This window comes from Nannospalax galili, unplaced genomic scaffold, assembly GCF_000622305.1.
Source record: "Nannospalax galili isolate Female #2095 unplaced genomic scaffold, S.galili_v1.0 scaffold286, whole genome shotgun sequence".
NCBI lineage: Eukaryota > Metazoa > Chordata > Mammalia > Rodentia > Spalacidae > Nannospalax > Nannospalax galili.
In genome coordinates, this window is record NW_008359442.1 from 12926246 (window position 1) to 12940283 (window position 14038).

Here is a 14038-nt window from a genome sequence, read left to right on the forward strand (position 1 = left end):
GTGTAAATCAAGCCAACCGCTGAAATCAGAGGCAAGCAAGGACTCTAGAAGTGGCTCTCTGTTGTGATGGTTTGAACGCTTTACTGGTCACACGGTGTCGGTGTCTGGTTGGAAAGGAAAATAATGGATGGAAGTTTGAAAGCTGAAGTATCAGTTCAACCTTTTCCACTTAGCTGAGTGATCTTGGCCATGTTTCTTCATATTTCTAAATGTTTTTCCACATCTATAGAAGAGCAGTAGTCCTGCTGCCTTCATGGCTGTTACCAGGATCAAATTAGAAGGTGTTTTGCAAATTGTAAAGTATTAGGAAAGGTTTTATACTGCACAGGCTTTGCCTTTAAAAGAGTTTTTAGTTCTGGTCCCAGACAACAAGGTGATGAAGGGGGCCTCATGCCAAACATTCGCACATGGGTACAGTGGTGGTAGGGGGGCTGGTAATGGGTCACTGGGAGGCCAATACATTCCTTTTTACTTTGAGATATACTTCACATAATATAAATTTCACAAAATCCACTGCTTTAAGGGATATAACACAACAGCTTTTATTCCAGTTACTGTGATGGGCAACATCACTACTAATTCCAGAACAGTTTCATCACTGCAAATAGAAACCCCGTGTCTTGGACTGGGGATGTAGCTCAGCTGGCAGAGTGTTTGCCTAGCATCCATACATCCCTGGTTCCACCCCAGGTACCACATAAGCTGCATATGGTGGTACATGCCAGTAATTTCAACACTCAAGAGTGGAGGTAGGGTTCTAGATCATCCTTGGCTACATAGTGAGTTTGAGGCCAGTCTTAAGACTCTGTTTAAGAGGAGGAGAAGGAGGAGGAGGGACGGGGAGGGGGAGGGGGAGGGGGAGGAGGAGGAGGAGGAAGGAGGAAGAACAAGAAATTCAATGCCCATTAGTGTGAGTCACAACTATATGGAGACAAGGTAACCACAGCAACCACAAGCCCATTTTCTTTTCTATGGATTTGTCTGTTCTAGACATTTCATAAATAGAACCAGCACAGTAGTGTGTGAATTACTCAGTATAAAGGCATTTTTGCTATGCCAGGCAGAACAAACACATACTGAGAATGGAATTGCTGGGTGTAGAGTGCTACTACAGTTAACTTTTTTGAGACAGGAACTTGTTATGCTGTCCAGGCTAGCCTCAACCTCATAATCCTGCCTCCTTGAGTATCAGAATTACAGGTGTGTGTCAGTACCACTGAACATACCCACCAGCGATGTATGAGGTTCTGATCCCTCAACATTCCTGCCAGCTCTGTTGCTGTCCAGTTTTCTTTCTTATAGTTGGTCTAGTGGATATGAAGTAGCAATATAATTATGGTTTTGATTTTCATTTCACAAATAAGGGAATCAAATATTTTCATTTTTGCTGTTATTTTTAAGACAGTGTCTCACTATGTTGCCCAGGCTGGTCTTGAACTCCTGATCCTCTAGCCTTAGCCTCCTGAGTGCTGGGATTATAGGTGCACTGCTGCACCCAATTCAAGCCTAGTGCCTTCTGTCTATGTATGTGTTTTGGTTGTAGGGCTCAAACCTAGGACCTTGCACAATTAGTCTTAACAGAACTGAGCAGTCTAGGAAACAAGACATCCTAAAAGTTGCCCAGGGACCTTTCTGTAGAAACAGAGGCCTTGAGTTTACCTGTTACCCCCACCTCTGCTCTTAGTAGCCCATGCTAAGCATGCTTTTGTGTGCCAAAGATGGAGCTACAGGTTTTAAGAGGGATAATGTTAATAGCATTTGACAGCCATGGTAGCTGATGCATAGAAATGTTAAACAGCTTGCTCAAGGCCGTAGAGCTGAGTGGTAAGGGAGCCAGAAGTCAATTCCCAAGTCTTAACCACAATGCCACAGTGACCTCTGTCAGAAACAAACTACCCAAGTCTTCAAAATTCAACAAATGGGCCAGGGAGATGGCTCAACAAGTACAGGTGCTTGCTGCCAAGCCTGACAACCTGAGTTCAATCCCTGGCACCCACATGGTAGGAGAGAACCAACTCCCACAAGTTGTTCTTTGACCTCCACACAGGCACAGTGGTATGCACCCTCACCAAATAATAAATATATGAAATAAATAAATTAAATGTAATAAAAATTGTTTTTAAGTTCAATAAATGCTTCCCAAGTGGCTACTATGTGCCTAAACCTATGCTGGACACTGGGGCTTCAATGAAACTGCTTCATGAGGCAGCTCAGAGGCTCTAGAGTTCTGAGTTTGCCAGTGATTTTTGTAGACCAAAGAAATGAGTTTTATAATTTTTATTTGATTTAGCCCTCAAGTTGTTAACACCTCCAGTGCAGGAGCTGGGAGAAGCTTGCTATGAATATTAGCTCCCAAAGTCAAAACGACTCTTTCATCTCAGTGGACTTAATTAAGCTGTTGATTGGAGAAGGATCAACACCTCGTTCAGTAACAAAAGACACTGTCTGTGGGTGGGAAGATCTGCATAATGGTTACTCCTGCAATGTGTAACCTTTGGGAGGACAAACCTCATACAACTTGGGTGGCAAAGGGATAGGTCTTATGTCACAGAGCACTGTCCCCCCCGACCCCAGGCACATACAGCCCTGGGGAGGCTAGAAACCTGTAGCACAGTGGCCTGACAAGCATGTACCATGTCTGTAATAGACACTGGAATGACAGACACTTTTACTGACCGAATTAGTGCCACTTACTGGAATGCACAGAGCCTGGCAGCCAGGAGTGTCTGTCTGTAGTCAGAGGACTCTGCTAGGCAAGGGCCTCAGGTCAGGTGATTACCAGAGAAGCCAGCCCCTTCTCCCCAGGGCTATGTGGATGCACCACCCTTCTATGGGTGCAGTTGGGAGAAACTGATTTCCTATAAACCCAATTGCAGCACTTGGGCTTGTTCTGTAGAAAGCTCAAGGCTGGTTCTGAGAGCAACTGAAACACATGGCAGGGTTTAAGCTGTGGTTCAGAGGAACCATGGCCTCCGTGATGGGGGAGGAGGGGCACCCAAGGCTAAAGAAGAGGCTGCCTAAGCAGAGCTGAGGAACTCTGGGGCAGAACCAAGGAGGCAGGCAAGTCTGGGTGCAGGCAAGTTTGTGATGGGTACCAAAAGCCCCTGGAGATGGAGCAGCAGTGTGTCCTCTGAAAAGAGCATCTTGTAACCAAGATGCCCAAGGCACAAAAGTCATGGCGTTGCCCTGCAGTTACAAGCAACAGCAAACGCCTTTGAGGCAGTAGTGAGTTTGCCAGATTTTTCTGAAAGCAAATTTCAGGAAGAGTTTGGTGCGGCACCATGCTCCTGAGGCATGGCCAAAAAGCAACAGGGGCTCTGAAAAAGCCAGAACTTTGGTGCCTTAGGAAGACAGGAACATCGGAATCAGCTCAGGGCGTGACCAGGAGTGTCAAAGGCAGAGGACAGGGTGAAATAGCCTGGCTAGACTGCACCCTGCCTGCAGCAGATGCCGCGGCAGGAGCGGGAAGGAGAGAGGGCCTAGAGGGCAGACCCTCAAGGGCAAGAAGACAGAGTTTTCCACTACCAGACCCCAAGCCACTCTAAGCCCTGAGAATAAGTCCGGAGTCCCAGTTGATCACAGCTTACTGGGAGAGCTCTGGGGAAGCCCCTCACAGCCTAGCTGCCTGGCCACTTCAGACCCTGCATCTAGGAGGAGAGCCAGACACTGTGGATCTAAATGTTAATAAAAACGAAATCCCTGAGCAGTCACCAAAATTAGCCTGGGTATGATTGAAATGCCAAGGCAGGTCTTGTTATTTTTATGAAGCCGTGAATAATATAAGTATCCAATTGATAAAATGTTATTAAAGCTGACAGCCCTTAAGTGATCTAAGTGGTAAATATTGAAATGAGGTCTCTGCAACACTGTGCCTGGGGGACCTGCTGTGGTAATAAGCATTGAACAATGATTCCTTGGGCTCTGGAGGCCTGCAGAGCTTGAGGGAAGCAAAAGTACTCTTCTTCCTAAATAATTAAACCAGGATTCCAGGGATGGATGCCGGTCCTTGTAGTGGTTTACCTTCAGGCAAGGACTCTGTAGGGCCAGCATTCCCCCAACCGGGGGCAGCAGGCAGCAGGGAGGAGGCTGGCTCCCCTCCCACAGTCCCCCAAGGAGCCTATATGGAGAGAGCTGCATATTTTAGCCTTTATTTATAATATAAACAGACTGGTGCAGCCTGAGGGCAGCTAATCGTTGATGAGCAGTGGGGCTGCCACGTGGGTTCAAGATTTTATTAGCACTGCTTAGGAAAAAACACCAAGGAGAGCAATTTAAAATTCAGTATCTTCTTGATCACTGGAGTCTTAAACATGTGCAGGGAGCATCTTCCCTTCACTCTGCTCTTGAAAAAGAGGAGGCAGAGGCTCTCTACAGCAATCATCATCTCCAGCCTCAGCTCAGGTCAGCTACACTCAGGTCACCTGGGGTTTCTGTGCTTGGTTAGGTGAAAAGTGAGGTTGTGGAGTCACTTCTATGGTGTCTAGAAGCAACATAGCTGAAGCTGGTCTGTACAGGACAGGGACTGGGGGGTCGGGAAGGGGACACTGGATAGAGCCCCTGTGACAGGAGAGGTGATGCAACTACAGATTTTGGTGCCAGCTCAGCTCTGCCAGGCCCTGTCTGTTAGGAAGTATGCATGGAGGGGTACCAGGCCTCTCTGATTTTGTGAGCCCTGCTAGCAGTAAAGACAGTGCCTGGGCATCAGGATTTGGGGGTTGATAGGAAGTCCCTGCTGTAATTTGCCCATATAATTTCTGGACTTTCATGTTGATAGCCTGGAGTCTTTAAGTTGACAAGTGTGCTCACGTGGGCCAGGAAGCCAGTGTCCAGAGACTGATGCGGGTCTCAAGCAGTCCAGGCTCCTAGTAAAAGGGTTGCAGAAATTATGATTCAAGAACAGTTCACATGATAGTTTTTTGAATATATTTTATAAGCAAACTGAGTCTCAGAGAAGTTAAGCAGCAGATCCAGGTGATAACAGCAACATGGCCTTGGCTCTGAAAACCAGTTCTGCTAACTTTAGGGAAAGGAGCATTGAAAACTGAATTTCCTCTAGTCTTGAGTTTAACTTTTGTTTCCAACCAAGTGCTGCTACTCTAGCTTCTTTGGGGTCTCCTGCATCTGAGGCAGCTGTCTGAAGCTCACCCATGGGCCATGTTGCTTTTTGAAAAGCAACAAAGTGCTGATAGTTGGGTATAGTGTGGGCTCTACAGGGAGTTGTCATCATCTCCTGCCCAGAGGAGAGCACAGTCCACCCCATAGCCGGCTTGGCTGTTCCTGTTCTCGGTGAGCAGCACCTTCTTCCTGAAATAGTAATTGCTCTTTTCTGGCTTCTGACCCTCCAACACAAGACAATAAAAATAACCCTGATCAGCACTGGAAAGCCTTACATGACCCAGCTCTTTGATACCTTGTATGACAAGACTTTTGTTGTTGTGAATGAAAACTTGAGACTTATGGGAGGAAGAAGTTATTTTAGCTCACAGTTTCATAGGGTTCAGTTTCAGTCTATGGCTGCTTGGTCCCATGCACTTGGGCAGAACACCATGATGGCAGAAGTGTGTGCCAGAGGAGAGTCTTTACCTCATGGAGGACAGGAAGCAGAGACAGAGGACAAGGTACAACCTTCAAAGGCACACTGCCTAGGACCTACTTCCTCCAGGTTGGCTCTGCCACCTAAGGTTTCCACAACCTCCCAAAGGAATGCCAGTAGCAGGGGACCAGTTCAACACAACGCTGTTGGAGACAGTTTGTATTTTTAATATTGAGTGGGTAGGACAGGTTTCTCCAATTGACAGCTGAGGAAACTGAAGTCTAGAGCAATGGATGTGAACTTGTTTCCCAAAGTCTCCTAGTCCCAAGATATTCTTTCTATCATGACTCACTGGTAGCTGGTGCTGCTGGAGGTAAGGACAGCCGGGGGATTTTGATGGATCTCATAAAACAGGATTCTCTCTGGGAGAGATGGGTGTTCTACTGCAGATAACCTAGTGCACTGGGCCTCATTTTGGAGGTCATTTTTTTTAACCTCTGGAAAAGAAGATTATGGGACATTTTAAGGAAATAGATGAAGGATCTCTTGGGGGTAGCCAGTTGCTTTGAGTATAGCTCAGAAGAAAGGAACAGTTGGCAAGTGCATTAAACAATATTTAAACTTCCAAGAGCTTCAAGCAGCCCACTGGGTGTGTCTTTTGGTGCCTCTTTGGACCTCTGTAAACAGCAAATCGATTGAGCGTCAGACTTGTTTTCATAGCTGTCCCGCACACTGGGAATATTCGATGAAGCAAACCTTTTATTTAGTTCCTGACAAGTAATTAAATTTGTCTCTGTATTGGTTTGTGATCCAGCCAAGAAGCCAGGAGTAGAATTCTGAATGGCTCTAGCTATTTGCTGGAATATTACAACTTAATTTTGCTTCTCGAGTTATAAGTAGAGATTTTTGATACTGTGGAAAGTGTGACTCACTCTTGGGGCTCCAGGTTGGAGATTTCATTTTTTCCAACAGGAGTATGTTCACTTTCTCAAACATGTAAAAGCCCTATTTTCACATACTTTCCAGAGTGACAAACTGTGGGAAAAACTGAAAGTTACAAAGTTAAGAAAAACAGCAACTGGTAACAGCAAGAAAAGGCCTCTGCTGCCTTCCTAAAGACCCGTTTCTTTAGGAATCAGGATTTATTTCAGCAACAGAAAGTTATGGATTACAGTTCATTGCAAATGACAGTAAGAGCTACCAGGGCTCTGAGAATTTGTATAAAGAGTATGTGGGATTGGATATACAGGTGGGTCCTACTGGTTTCATAGATATGGCTTCCCCAGACACTTTCCTGGGCACCAGGCATGGACCACCCTACCCCACCTCAGTATGCTGATGGCAGCTTCTTGGCCCCAGTTCTTACTGGTATTGGGTACAGTCTTGCTCCTTGCTCTAGGAATAAATGGAAGATATTCCAAGGCCTGTGAGATGGCTCAGTGGGTAAAGGAACTTACTGCCAAGCCTGACAACCTGAGGTCAATCCCTGGGACCCACATGGTGAAAGGAGAAAAGTGACTCCTGAAAGTTATCTTCTGACCACATGCATGGGCACCTACACACACACACACACACACACACACACACACACACACACACACACACACACACAAACACATACACACTCATTTGAAAAAAAAGAAGAAAAGAAAAAGAACACCAGCTTCTAGGCCAGAGCGTCCCTAAGGATTTCTTTCCTTAGATTTGATGGACCCAGGTCCAAGATATTTTTATGATTTCCATCTTGGCCTGATGGCCTGCATTTTCAGTGATGTGTCCAGGTTTAACCTGATCTGCACTCAGTGACTACTTTCAATCTGATAAGATGTATCTCTTTACTACTGGAAAATTCCTAGCACCTCCTCTGAGTGTTGCTTCTGTTTCTCTCTCTCTCTCTCTCTCTCTCTCTCTCTCTCTCTCTCTCTCTCAGTAACATGGGGTACTACATATATGTTTGCATCTTTCAATCTATTCTCTAGGTTTCTTAAACTGCATACGTAATTTCTTTTTCTTTATATTGTGCTTTATTTTGAGACGAGGACTTCTTATTGTGTAGCCCTGATTGGTCTGGAATTCTCTAAGTAGACCGGGCTGGCCGTGAACTCACAGAGATCTACCTGTCTCTGCTTCCTGAGTGCTCGGATAAAAAGTGTGCATTGCCACGCCTGGCTATTTGCTGCATTTTGAGGACCTTCTTTGGCACTGTCCTTTATTTTTTCTCTTTAACTATATCCATCCCATATAAATTTATTTTATTAGATTTTAAACTTTCATTAACTATATTTCCCCTCAATTTTAGTTTTTATTTCTATATCTTTCTCTTCCTAGTTTATTTTTCTATTACATAATTTTCAAAATAATTAAAATTTTTAAATTTATTTTTATTTCATATGTATGTATTTGTGAATGTGTATGCAGGTTCCTAAGAAGGCCAGAAGAGGACTTTGGATTCCATGGAACTGGCGTTACAGGCAGTTGTGAGCTACCTTATGTGGGTGCTAGGAACTGAACCCAAGTCCTCTGTAAGAGCAGAAAGTGCTCTTAACCACTGAGCCATCTCTCCAGACCCAAAGTATGTTATTTTCCCTTTACCTCTTTTACCTCCTTTACCTAAATATACTTATCCTACTTTGCCTTTGAATTTCTCTATTACTTTTATTTCATTTAGAGTAAATTCATTTCCCAACCCAGTTTCAGGCACTTTTTCTGAGGTTTGCTTTCTTTGTGTTTTGGGATTTTTATTTCCAAGCTCATTTTGAAAGTAGCTTTTCTCTTTATTTCCTCCCTCCCTCCTTCCCTTCCTGACTTTGCATTTACTACCACTGCAGCTTTGCAGAAGTCCTGGGTCCAGTATCTTAGGCATCTCTCATAGGCTTAGTGTTATGGCTTAGGTCTTTTGTCCTGAGCCAGTGGGAGCTGGGCTTGGGTCCTAGCTTCAAGACTGCACTGTTTCCCTGTCCCTACAGGTAAACCGGCCAACAGCAGTACTATTTAGAACTATTTTCTACCTCAGTCTTTGGCAGGGAAGCCCTAGACTAATTCCTCATTTTTAGACCATGGGTCTGAACGTAGCTTTTTGTCTTATAGGCCACTTTTAGGGCCTGCTGTTATTGAAGAGCTAATCTGGTCTGCTTGCTAGTGTGTCTTTCTATTGGTTTATGTCCTTAGAGGTGTTTTTCTGGCTTTGAGCTATTGAGCTCTGTCTTTGTAACACTCTCATATTTTATCTAAAGTTGCTGTGTTTTGGAGCACAGGAAGGCCTCCAGGTATGAACACCATGTCAATGGAAAGCTCTGGAGCACAACTTTAAGTCTCTGTGTGAAGATAGAGATACAGGAAAAGGGATCATGTTTTGGCTCATGGCAACCACCAAGGATTGCTGGAAAACATCAGCAAGTATTTGGTTTGAAGGCTGGAAGAGAGGAGGCACGTGGTTAATGCAGAAGCAGAGCCCCGGAAATGTCACCGCTGAAAGGGACATTAAAGCTCTTCAGATCTTCCTCTTTGCTCCTCTGTCCCATGATTCTATCTGCACCAGGGCAAAGGCTTGTCCACACTCTGAAGGAACCTCCAGTGAAAGGAACCTACCCTCCTACTACTGCTTTGTTCTTCCCTCTGCAACCTGAGGTCAGTCTCCCCTTTGTCTTCCTGAGGTCTTCCACCTGGCACATGTAAATGTCAATACCCGCTCTCTACAATTGTTTCTAAACACCCTTAACCCTTCCCAGCTCCCTGCACACAGCCTGCCCCGTCATTTCATTGCTCATCCCAGGTGTGGTGTGGTTTAGAAGTCAGCTTCTGTTGCCTGGAGTTTTCTGAAGACTTTGTAAAGCCACCACTGTGTTTCTCAGAATGAGAACTGGGCCCACAGCAGCACTCCCTTCTGCCCCGTGAGGGAAAAGCTGCTACAACCACCAGTAGAGGTATCTCATCCTTTCCTCCCTGAAACCAGTGGTGGGATCTTGGGGTTCAGGAAGAATCTCCCCCAGAGCATACAGGGCTGAGCAGACAAAAACAGACAGATGGCTTGGGGTTGTATTTGGTATGTATGTAATGGTACCTCCAGAAACCTGTGTTCCATCCAGACTTGGGGCTGAGTTGGGCTAGCTTGGGTCATGGGGAATTATTCCAAGGAGTGAGTCTGAACTTTGGCCTAGTCATTTTGGGGTACTCCTGGTTCAGTTCTCATTTCTGCTACCAAAGAAATACTGAGCTTCAGGTCAACCAACCAATCAGAAAAGCTTCCATGACTGCAACAGTAATCCCCTAACATACTTTTTTAAAAATTGGGGGAGGGGACTTATATGCATGCCACGGTGTTTGTGTGTAGGTCGGAGGACAACCTTGGAGAGTAGTGCTCTCCTTCCACCAGGGGTTCTAGGGATCAAACTCAGGTCATCAGGCTTGCACTGCAAATGCTTTTACCTGTGGAGCAGTCTTGCCAACCTTCTCCTAACATACTTTGACTTTCAGAACTTTAGCCAGAATTACATTGATTTGATCAGCATATGCTATTTTAATGTCATATGGCCTCCATAAATGTGTACAACCATTACATGCCAATTAAGAAGAAAAACTACAGTTGGAAAGTTCTGGGGATTTGTAATCAGATGTCCCAAGTTTAAATCCCAGTTCATCTATCACTTACCATTAACTTGTAATGTCTTACAACCTCTCTATTTTTCAGATCTGTCATAAAGGACAAATGATTTCACATTTGAGAAGTGTATAGTGTAAAGTATATCATTAATAAGTATTTATTATTCTTTTCCTTTAGCTCCTCTTCAGTTTCCTCATTTTTTTCCCAGGAATTAAAATGCTTATGTCACAGAATTATCAGAATCAAATGAGATAGCCTATAAATCACAAATCAGTATATGGTGACTATTACCACCATTACTCAGAGATTAATGTACTAAATGGTCTTGGTAGGGACCAGGGACACTGGTTGATATTAGCTGGGCTATCCTTCTATAGAGCCAAAGCCCAATGCCCGTCCACCTTCTCCAGAGGCCAGGGAGGAGATGGAACAGAGGTGGCTGTGGTACTTCTCCAAATGGACAGACATGGACATGAAATCATTTGTTCATAGATTTATTCAGTGAAGGTGCAAAGCAATGTTTTCTGTGGGCCTGAGAAAGTAACTTCACCTCAGAAACCATATGTGGATGTTTAAGATGTAGAAGTCTGTTCTTCACCCAACTGTGATCTAGAGAAAACACATTTCCCTCTCACTCTTGTTCTTGTTCACTCTTTCTAATAGGGTCTGGTCTCACTGTGCCCAGGCTAGCCCCCCAAATCATGATTTTTCTGACTACGGCTTCTGAGTGCTGGGATAACAGGTATATACCAGTAGTCTCAGCTGACAGTGATCCTTTATGTTTGGATTTTAGAAGGAAGGAAGGGACAAAGGAAGCAGGTTCATTTTACAGGGTCTTAAATTCTCTAAGCATTGATGGCATCTCACAGACTGACAGCAGGACAGTTGTCAGGGTAGGTAAAAACCTCAAAACTAACTTTCAGTGTTGTAAGAGGACTCAGGGTCCCTGTAGATGGCAGGGGATTTGAGAGCCAGTGGGTAGGGAACCAAGGAGACTTCCAAGGCTCTTGCGGTGAGAGTGCTCCATGCAGGGGTGCTAGTCTGTGATTCTCTGCAGGCAAAAGTGACTGATGGCTGCCATATCTCCAGGGCTAGAGGTGCTGTAGCTGCTTAATGCATTTACAGATTTGCAAGAAAATGTATGTGTTTTATAAATGGAGCAAACGCCTTATGTTTCTGATTGATGGGCCATCAGTTGCACAGTTGTTGGGCAGTGATTGATTTTCCAACCCAGCTGCTCCAGCTGTGCCGCAGATGCTCCTTGTCTGAAGTTGGAGGGCTGGTGTTACAGGCTGCAGAGAAGATCCTAATTGGAGTGATCCCTGAGAAATTGGCCATTGTGATGGCTAACAGTCATTAATTTGGGGCTTTCCTTGGGGTGCTAAACTACAAGCTCTCCCTTGGTAATTGCCATCCCCAGCTGGATTGGTGCCATTTTGAGATGCACAGTGATGCAGATGGGACCAAGCTGAATCTTAACTCTGGCACGATTTGCTGAGCCAAAATTCAATTGGTAAAATATCTTATTTTGAATTTCAAAATTAACACATGCTATTTAAAGGTCTTAAAATACAAGGAATGGTAAATAAGGACAGTGAAAGCTAGCCATAGTCTCATGATCTGTGGATAACCATGGTTAATATTTTAATGTGTTTTATTTTGGTTATTTTACTCTATGTATGACCTGTATGCTTTAAAAATTGTGATCATACAGGGTGTGTATGAGTTCAATATTGTATGACTGTATTAATTCAACTGTGAACCTAAAAATTTACAGCCACCTTTGAAAGAAATGTATCCTTGCTCTGGAATGTGTTACTGAATATGTTAAAGCTGTAATGAAATGCTTCTTCTAATCATGTAGTTATTAAATTTAAAAAAAATAAACTTTAAAAAATTGTGATCACACTTTAAACATAATCTTTTGTCATGAGTTTTATCTTTATATTTGGGAGTAAAATATATGCCTTTATTTAAAAGAAAATTGCTGATCAGGTGTACTGGCACATATCTTTAATTCCAGCACTCAGGAGATGAGGCAGGCAGAAGTCTGTGAGTTCAAGGCAGCCTGGTCTACACAATGAGTTCCAAGCCAGTTAGGGACCCCGTGAAACCTTGTCTTAAAAATAAATAAGTAGGGGATAGAGAGATGGCTCAGCGATTAAGAGCACCGGCTGCTCTTGTAGAGGACTCAGGTTCGATTCCCAGTACCCACATACAGGCAACACACTCATACACATAAAATAAAAATAATAAATGAAATAAACAAGTAAATAAAATAAGTAAAATTGCTGATCAAACAAATGATGTAAGCTTGCTTTCACTTGGGGCAAGAATTGCTTAATAACAACCTGTGGTGGGAATGTGACCATGGAAGATACTGGAGGCTTGGCATGCAGAACAGTTTCACAATGGCATTATCTTACAGTAGATGCCTGATTTTAAAAACAGTGATATTTATAGTCCCCCCTTCCCCCATCTCAAGGAGTTATGTGGGCCCATTATGTGGGGCCATACCTTGCAAGGACGTCAGAAACAGTCATGTAATAGAAAACGTATTATCATTGCTACTTAAGGAAAACTTCCTAAGCATGTAAGTAGCATACATCTGAATAGAGTCTGATTAATTAGAAATAGCCCCAGTTCATTAGAGCAAACCTGGTGGGCTGCACATGCTCAGCTGTTTCTTTGAATATTTACTACAGAGGTAACAGGAGGAGGAATACCTTTCCTGCCTGGAGGTAGGGTGTGGGCCAGCCACTCTCTGAAGTCTTCTTTCACCCAACAACTGTTATTTGATGCTCTTGAGAGTATTAACATGTCTCTTCTCTCTAACGGAGAACCTCCTGCTGCTTCTCATGGCTTTTCCCATTCTGTCTACACAGTGATTTGGAGGAGGGAGGTATTGTCTCATAAGCCTGTGGGCAGAGCAAACCAGTTCAAAATGCCAAGGCTTCCTTGAGATTGTTGGGATTGCTGACTACCTTACACGGGTGGATGCTTCCTCTCAGGGATGCTATCCTGTGTGATATGAGGTTTGAAAGGTACCTCCAACTTGCAAACTAGAGTAACATAATAGAGTGGCTTCTGGCTACCAACTCCTTCTGGCTGCTGACTCTTGCCGGGGAAGTTCCCTGAGGATGGTCAGTTGTGTATTTCTGTGGCCAGTGAGCACAATCAACACCCAAGCTAGGGCCTACTTGTGACCCATACAAACCGCTGGTGGCCTAACCCAGTGCCATAATCTAAAGCGACAAAACACCTTTAGGACTTCCTGAGTTCTTAATATTTTCATTACAGGAGGGGAAATTAATATTTTCATCCTAGGAGCTCTTGCTTGAGTTTCCAGGTCTAAGAGGTAAGTCAGAGGGCTAGAGTGCACTGAGGGTGGTGTGTGGCTGGGGAGTGGGACAGCTTATGCACACAGCTCCCTGCCACTGCCATCCTATTAACACAGCCCGGGAAACCATTTCTTCAAGTCACAGAGCCAGAAAACACTCCGGTGAGAACCGAAACCGCAAACTTGGAACTCAAGTCTGTGCAAATGACAAGTCTTACCTGCCCAAGTTCCCAGTGTGCTCAGGCGAGGGGAAACGAGCAGGCAGGTGTCAGAAAGAAGCAAAACACTAAGAGGCTGGATCCAAGAGCCATCCTCCCCACCATTGCCCGCCTTTTGGGTCCAGGGTTGGAGCTGGCAGGGCGCAGGCGCAGTCGCGACGGGCGCTCTCCGACAGCCCGTGAGGTCGGCTCTGCGCAGGCGCAGGTGAGGCCCGCCGCGCACGGCCTAGCTGCTAACAAAAGCCCTGCGCCCTGGCGGCCTCCGGGAGGTCGGCGTTCTTTGAAGCACACAGCCTGGATTATTTAATATAATGGAACAGTGCAACTCGACCCATCAGAGACATAAA

The 14038-nt window shown here is 44.7% G+C and overlaps 1 long non-coding RNA gene across 1 annotated transcript in view; it reads right to left on the reverse strand.

Annotated features, from left to right (window-relative positions):
• Positions 1 to 13816, reverse strand: part of LOC115068428 — a 75864-nt gene extending 62048 nt beyond the window's left edge. Inside the window, exon 1 of the long non-coding RNA XR_003847779.1 lies at positions 13692 to 13816. This is a non-coding gene — a long non-coding RNA (uncharacterized LOC115068428). The remainder of the gene's footprint in view (positions 1 to 13691) is intronic.
• Between the last annotated feature and the right edge of the window lie 222 nt (positions 13817 to 14038).